We start from the raw sequence: 9,185 nt of genomic DNA on the forward strand, positions 1-9,185 counted from the left end.
GGTAGAGACAGTTCAGAAGTGGAGAGGAGTTCCTGAACTTGAATTGCTGGGAACCCTCAGGCTGCAGCGGGCTGGTGGTAGTGTTCAGCTGCATTTTCCTCAGGGAGAAACAGCCTGCCACACAGCCTACTCACACCTCCGAAAACAGAAAACGGTGCTCTCGGCAAAAGCTAAGTACTTGTGTGTGTATTTTACTGCGCCCCCAGCCTCCAAGCCGGCTTCAGTGGCTGTTGATTTCCCTGGGCCTGAGACAGGCTCTGCTGCATTTCCTGAGCCATTCTCCTGGCCTTGGAGAAGGAATAAATTCACAAGTGGGGAAAAGGTAATCTGCTAGCTCCACTAACCTAGGGAGCTCAATACAGAAGCGGTTCCTGTCCAAGCATAAATGGTCCGTGGACTTTGAAAACATTTTCCGCCCTGCATGGACCTGTGTGGGCCTATTCCAGGAGAATAGGCCCTTGTTGGCAGACCACAACTGTTTCAGCTGTGCGGTGGAGAGGTGGGTTTTTGATGTTTGACACTGCTTTGCCTATTAAAAAGGGTCCTCACAGACATTAGGGGCCTAAGGACTGGCGACTCCAATCGGGTCACCCAGCCACCCACCACAGAGATGCAAGTTTAACTGGTACCTGCCAGTCCTTACAACCAAAAGCAGTGGGTGCCCAAGGTCTGTCTGCAGAACCCACTCACCTATGCGCTCTAGGGAACAGGAACATACTTTCCTCACAGACACTTAGGAGATAGTTGTCAGCCCCACGCCTTTTTCAGAGCATGGCCCCCTGCTGCAACCAGACACTGGTACCTACACCAATAACCCTGGCCCCTCTAAGACTGTAGGACAGAGCCTGTACCACACACATGATGACCAACTACCTGGACCCCTGAGCTGAATCCATACAAGAAAAGTGAATGGACTCCTAGGATCATATACCTGGTAACAGCTCTAGCAATCTGGTGACAGGATATTAGAGCTTCACAGGTAAAATAATCAAGATAGCTCAATCAAGCAACCTACTTAGACATATCAAAACAAAACAAAGCAAGAAGCTAGGATATACTAAGCAAACATAAATGAAAGAAATATAATAACTTATGGATGGCTCAGAGACAACAGTCAATATCAAATCACATAAAGAAGCAGACCATGATCACTTCAACAAGCTCTGAACAAAAAGAATCAAGGGATCTTCCTGCCTTTCTGGAATTACCAGATGCAGAATACAAAAGATTAATATACAGAACTCTTCAAGACTTCAGGAACGAGATCAGGAAGGAGATCAGGCAATACGCAGAACAACCCAAGGAACACAGATGAGCAGTTGAAGAAATTAAAAAGGTTATTCAAGAACATAACGAAAAATTTAATAAGCTGCAAGAATCCATAGAGAGACAACAATCAGAAATTCAGAAGATTAACAATAAAAGTACAGAATTAGACAACTCAACAGAAAATCAGAGGAGCAGAATTGAGCAAGGGGAAGGCAGAATTGGTGAGATTGAAGATAAAGCACTTGACACCAATATATTTGAAGAAAAATCAGATAAAAGAATTAAAAAAATAAAGAAACCCTAAGTATCATGTGGAACTCTCTCAAGAGAAATAATGTGATTGGAGTACAAGAACAGGAAGGGATAACAGAAAATACAGAGAGAATTGTTGATGATTTGTTAGCAGAAAACTTCCCTGATATCATGAAAGTTGAGAAGATAGCTACCCAAGATGCTTATTGAACTCCACATAGGGTAGATCTTAAAAGAAAGTCACCAAGACATATTACAATCAAACTTGCCAAAACCAAAGATAAAGAGAGAATTTTAGGAGCAGCTAGGGATAAACGAAAAATCACCTACAAAAGAGAGTCAATAAGAATAAGCTCAGACTACTCAGCAGCAATCATGCAGGTAAGAAGGCAGTGGGATGACTTATATAAAGCAGTGAAGGAAAAAAAAATTTTCCAGCCAAGAATCGTATATCCAACAAAACTGTCTCTCAAATATAAAGGCAAAATTAGGACATTTCTCAATAAAATTCAGGGAATTCATATAAACCAAATCAAAACTACAAAAAATACTAAAGGGAGTTCTCTAGTTAGATGATCAATAATATCAGGTATCAACCCAAGACTCGAACACTGGGCAGAGAAATCAGATGTCAACCCAGATAGGGAAATCCTAAAAATAAATCAAGATAAAAAAAACCTCAAAACAGGGTAACAGCGATGTTGTAATGTAAAAGAACACAACATTAAAACAATAAAGATGGACTATGAAATGATCTTTCATATGGAGAGGAAGGCAAGTTGATATAAAAAACAAAAGTTAGGTTTAAACTTAGAAAAATGGGGGTAAATATTAAGGTAACCACAAAGGAGACCAACAATCCTACTCATCAGAATAAAGTACAAGAAAAAAATAGAGACTCAGCAGAAACAAAATCAACTACAACGAATAAGAGGAAAGGACAATATATAAACATAAACTACTCAACACAAAAATTCAGTGGGAAAAAGAAACTGTCAATAACACACACAAAAAAGACATCAAAATGACAGCACTGAACTCACACCAATCCATCATTACGCTGAATGTAAATGGACTAAATGCACCAATAAAGAGACAGAGAGTGGCAGAATGGATGAAAAACATGATCTGTCTATATGCTGCCTATGAGAGACACACCTTAGACTTAGAGACACAAACAAACTCAAAGGATGGAAAAAAATAAATCAAGCAAAGAAAAAATCAAAAAAGGGCAGGAGTGGCAATATTAATTTCTGACTAAAGAGACTTTAAAGTTAAATCCACCACAAAGGATAAGGAAGGACACTATGTAATGAATAAAAGGACAATATACCAGGAGGATATAAAAATATTAAATATTTATGCACCCAATGACAGGGCTGCAAGATACATAAAACAAACTCTAACAGCATTGAAAAGTGAGATAGACAGCTTCACAATAATAGTAGAAGACTTCAACACACCTCTTTCGGTGAAGGACAGAACATCCAGAAAGAAGCTCAATAAAGACACGGAAGATCTAAATGCCACAATCAACCAACTCAACCTTATAGACATATACAGAGCACTCCACCCGGCAGCAACGAAGTTTACTTTCTTTTCCAATGCACATGTAACATTTCTTAGAATAGACCACATATTAGGTCATAAAGCAAGCCTTAGCTGAAGCCAAAACTTTGAAATATTACAAAGCATCTTCTCTGTCCATAAGGTCATAAAAGTAGAAATCAATAACAGTAAATCAGGGAAAAGAAATCCAACACTTGGAAACTAAGCAATACCTGCTAAAAAATGACTGGGTTAAAGAAGACATCAAGGTTACAATAAAGAAATTCATAAAATTCAATGAGAATGAAAACACTTCCTATCAGAACCCTTGGGACACAGTGAAAGCAGTGCTCAGAGTTCGATTTATGTCAATAAATGCACACCTACAAAAAGAAGAAACGGCCAAAATCAAAGAATTATCCCTACAACTTGAACAAATAGTAAGAGAGCAACAAAGGAAAACCTCAGGCACCAGAAGAAAGCAAAAATAAAAATCAGAGCAGAATTAAATGAGATAGACAACAGAAAAACAACAGAGTTAACAAGACCAAAAGCTGCTTCTTTGAAAAAATTAACAAAATTGATAAACCAATGACCAAACTAACAAAAGAAAATCAGGAAAGGAAGCAAATAACCCAAATGAGAAATGAGATGGGCGATATCACAAGAGACCCAACTGAAATTAAAAGAATCATATCCGGTTATTATGAAAAATTGTACTCTAACAAATTTGAAAACCTAGAAGAAATGGATGAATTTCTAGAAACACACTGCCTGCCTGAACTAACACAAGCAGAGGTAAACCAAAAAAACCAAACCCAATGCTGTCGAGTCGATTCCAACACATAGCGACCCTATAGGACAGAGTAGAATTGCCCCACAGAGTTTCCAAGGAGCGCCTGGCGGATTCGAACTGCTGACCTTTTGGTTAGCAGCCGTAGCACTTAACCACTATGCCACCAGGGTTTCCCAAACAGGGGTAGAACAACTAAACGACCCCACAACAAAAGAAGAGATTCAAAAGGTAATCAAAAAACTCCCAAGAAAAAAAAGGCCTGGCACAGACCAATTCACTGCAGAGTTCTACCAAACTTTCAGAGAAGAGTTAACACCACTACTAAAGGTATTTCGGAGCATAGAAAAGGATGGAATACTTCCAAACTCATTCTGTGAAGGCAGCATATCTCTGATACCAAAACCAGGTAAAGACACCACAAGAAAAGAAAATTATAGACCTATATCCTTCATGAACATAGATGAAAAAATCCTTAACAAAGTTCTAGACAATAGAATTCAACATCATATCAAAAAAATAATTCACCATGACTAAGTGGGAGTCATTAGAATAACAATTAATGTAACCCATCATATAAATAAAACAAAAGACAAGAACCACATGATCTTATCAATTGATGCAGAAAAGGCATTTGACAAAGTTCAACACCGATTCATGATAAAAACTCTCAGCAAAATACGAATAGAAGGAAAATTCCTCAGCATAATAATGGGCATTTAAACAAAGCCAACAGCCAACATGATCCCAAATGGAAAGAGTCTGAAAGCATTCCCCTTGAGATCAGGAACCAGACAAGGATGACCTTTATCACCATTCTTATTCAACATTCTGCTGGAGGTCCTAACCAGAGCAATTAGGCTAGATAAAGAAATCAAAGCATCCAGATTGGTAAGGAAGAAGTCAAAGTATCTCTATTTGCAGATGACATAATCTTATACACAGAAAACCCTAAAGAATTCTCAGGAAAACTACTGAAACTAATAGAAGAGTTCAGCACAGCATCAGGATACGAGATAAACATACAAAAATCAGTTGGATTCCTCTACACTAACAAAAAGAACATTCAAGAGGAAAATGCCAAATCAATACCATTTTAAAGTAGCCCCCAAGAAGATAAAATACTTAGGAATAAATCTTACCAGAGATGTAAAAGACCTATAGAAAGAAAACTACGAGACACTGCCGCAGGAAAGCAAAAGAGACCCGCATAAGTGGAAAAACATACCTTGCTCACAGATAGGAAGACTTAACATTGTAAAAACGCCTATTCTACCAACAGCCATCTATAGATACAATGCGATTCCGATCCAAATTCCAACGACATTTTTTAACGAGTTGGAGAAAGAAATCACCAACTTCATATGGAAGGGAAAGAGGCCCCGGATAAGTAAAGCATTACGGAAAAAGAAGAACAATGTGGGAGGCCTCCCTATACCTGATTTCAGAATCTATTATACCTCCAAAATAGTCAAAACAGCCTGGTACTGGTACAACAACAATACATAGACCAATGGAACAGAATTGAGAATCCAGACATAAATCCATCCACATATGAGCAGCTGATATTTGATAAAGGCTCAAAGTCAGTTAAATGGGTAAAAGACAGTTTCTTTAATAAATGGTGCTGGCTTAACGGGATATCCATCTGCAAAAAAGTGAAACAAGACCCATACCTCATGCCATGCATAAAAAATAACTCAAAATGGATCAATGGCCTAAATATAAAATCTAAAACGATAAAGATCATGGAAGAAAAAATAGGGACAATCCTAGGAGCCCTAATACATGGCATAAACAGTATACAAAACATTACTAACAATGCAGAAGAGAAACTAGATAACTGGGAGCTCCTAAAAATCAAGCACCTATGCTCATCCAAAGACTGGGAAAAAGTTTTTTTAGCTATGACACTTATGATCAGCATCTGATCACTAAAATCTACACGATACTGCGAAAAGTCAACTACAAAAAGACAAATGAGCCAAGTAAAAAATGGGCAAAGGATATGAACAGAGACTTCTCTAAAGAATACATTCAGGTAGCTAACAGATACATGAGGAAGTGCTCCCGATCATCAGCCATTAAAGAAACGGAAATGAAAACTACAATGAGATTCCATCTCACTTCAACAAGGCTGGCGTGAATCCAAAAAACACAAAATAATAAATGTTGCAGAGGTTGTGAAGAGATTGGAACACTTATACACTGCTGGTGGGAATGTAAAATGGTACAATCAGTTTGGAAATCGATTTGGCCCTTCCTTAAAAAGCTAGAAATAGAACTACCACAGGATCCAGCAATCCCACTCCTTGGAATGTATCCTAGAGAAATAAGAGTCTTGACACGATCAGATACATCCAAACCCATGTTTACTGCAGCATAGTTTAGAATAGGAAAAAGATAGAAGCAATCGAGGTACCCATGAACAGATGAATGGAGAAATAAATTATGGTATATTCACACAATGGAATACTACTCATCGATAAAGAACAATGATGAATCTGTGAAAGAGTTCATAATATAGACGAATCTGGAAGGCATTATGCTGAGTGAAATTAGTTGCAAAAGGACAAATATTGTATGAGCCCACTATTACAAGAACTCGAAAAATAGTTTAAACAGAGAAGAAAATATTCTTTAATTGCTAGGAGAGTGGGGAGGGAGGAAGGAGGGGTTTTTCACTAATTAGATAGTATATAAGAATTATTTTAGGTGAAGGGAAAGACAACACACAATACAGGAGAGGTCAGCACAATGGGACTAAACCAAAAGCAGTTTCCTGAATAAACTGAATGCTTCGAAGGCCAGTGTAGGCGGGGCGGGGATTTGGGGACCATGGTTTCAGGGGACTTCTAAGTCAATTGGCATAATAAAATCTCCTGAAAAAACATTCTGCATCCCACTTTGGAGAGTGGTGTTTGGGGTCTTCAATGCTAGCAAGTGGCCATGTAAGATGCTTCAATTGGTCTCAACCCACCTGGACCAAAGGAGGATGAAGAACACCAAGAACACAAGATAATTATGAGCCCGAGAGACAGAAAGGACCACATAAACCAGAGACCACATCGGCCTGAGACCAGAAGAAATAGATGGTGCCCGGCTACAACCTATGACTGCCCCTGACAGGGAACATAACAGAGAACCCCTGAGGGAGCAGGAGAGCAGTGGGATGCAGACCTCAAATTCTCCTAAAAAGACCAGACTCATTGATCTGACTGAGTCTAGAAGGACCCCAGAGGTCATGGTCCCCAGACCTTTGATTAGCCCAAGAGAGGAATCATTCCCAAAGCCAACTCTTCAGACAGGGATTGGACTGGACTATGGGATAGAAAATGATACTGTTAAATAGTGAGCTTCTTGGATCAAGTAGACACATGAGACTATGTGGGCAGCCCCTATCTGGAGAGGAGAGGGCAGAGGGGGTCAGAAGGTGGCCAAATGGACATAAATTAGACAGTGGAGGGAAGGAGTGTGCTGTCTCATTAGAGGAAGAGCAACTAGGGCGATGTAGCCAGGTGTATATAAGTTTTTATATGAGAGACTGACTTGGTTTGTAAACTTTCACTTAAAGCACAATAAAAAAAAAGTTGCAGCCTTGGAAACCCTATGGGGAATTTCTACTCTGTTCTATAGCGTCACCATGAGTCAGAATCGACTCAACACCACACAAAATAACAGTGTTTGGAGAGGCTGGGGGAGAAAACAGAGACCATGGGTAACCCTAGTGAGAAGCTTTTCTGTTCCTGGCAGCAATGAGCCTGACTACACTTAGAGCTCAGTAGCCTTCAGTGCAGTCTGGTTTCACCAGCATGAATTTTGAGGGAAGAGTTGGCACAGCAAAGAGGGTGATTATTCATAGGTCTATTCGCACAACAAGCTCTGGTGTTGAGCTGGAGCTCTGCAGCCACACAACGATACCTCCTTGATGATGCCAGGCATGATCTCACAGATGAGGGGTCCACCTCCCCCCTTCCCTGGATTCTTCAGAGCTGGATGGAGGAACCAGAGGGAAAGCCCACCTTCCTGAGCATAGCCATAACATCCACTTCCCTCGACTACTTGTCAAGTTCTCTACCAAGATGGGGGCGGTAGGCGGGGGGCGGGGGGAGCAGAAAATCAAGAAGCAATGTGGAGTGATGATAAAAGTAAATCTAGTGAACAAAAGACTGAGTCCAAGGGTGAACAAAAGTGTGAGCCCAAGTGTGAACAAGAGTGTGAGTCCAAATGTCAGCCCAGCCGTTTAAGGAAGCTGTTGCAACTGTGCTCTGACAAGTGCCTAGCGACAAGTGTCCATCACCATGCGCACCAAAGTGCCCCTCTGTACCCCCCGCCATGCTCCCCTCCATACCCCCCCCAAGCCCTGTGCCAAGCCCTGTCCTCCTAAATGTCCCTCTCCCCGCCCACCCCAGGAGTGAGGCACCACGGGCACCACCATCATCTTCACCATATAAAGCAACATGGGGTTGGGGGCTGAAGCCATGAACTGAAACCAGGAACTGAAAAGTAAATGTGTTCCCCCGCTGTGCAAAAAAAAAAATAGATGAATGGAAACGCAAAATGCGACCTATAGTTACACACAATATTATTCAACCATAAAAAGCAATGAAGTTCTGAAACATGCAATAAATGCATGGACCCTGAAAACACTGTTCTGAGTGAAATAAATGAAATCCCAAGAAGGATCCCGCTTTACCTGAAAATCTACAATATGCAAAGATATAGAGCAGATTAATGGCTAGGAGGGATGGAGGCAGAAAGCATGAGGAGTGATTGCTAAAAACCAAGCAATGACAAAAAGAATTTTCAAAACCAAATGAAAAGAAACCTATGAAATCCTACCATGTATTACTGATTACATACTGTATTTAAAAATACGTGATATTTTACAGTATAAAAGCAGGCCAATCACCATTCTGCCAACAAGTGTACATAACTACTACAAAGTAGGTCATCATGTTGGGAATAGCATATGAAGCAGGCTGGGCAAGCTGCAAGTAATCCATTGGTACTACAAAGAAGCAGTTACTGGATTATTCCAGAAGGAGGTGTCGGTATACTTTGGGGCAGTAGAATCTACCACAATGAAGGAGACTCACCATAAGGCTCAGAAGTCCTCGGTGGGTCAAAGTGAGGTAGGAGCCACGTGTGGAGTCAACTGGGGTCCACCATGGTCATTTGACACCCTCTGTTGTGTTTGAAGCTAAACATGATATGGGGGAAAATAAAGAAGGTCAGGTCACCCTATCAGAAAAACAGGAAAGGCTGAGATGAGACTCCCAGTGCTAGCAGCATCCTGAGGCTTCAGAAAAGAAAGGACTCA

The sequence above is a fragment of the Elephas maximus genome, chromosome 9 (assembly GCF_024166365.1).
Source record: "Elephas maximus indicus isolate mEleMax1 chromosome 9, mEleMax1 primary haplotype, whole genome shotgun sequence".
NCBI lineage: Eukaryota > Metazoa > Chordata > Mammalia > Proboscidea > Elephantidae > Elephas > Elephas maximus.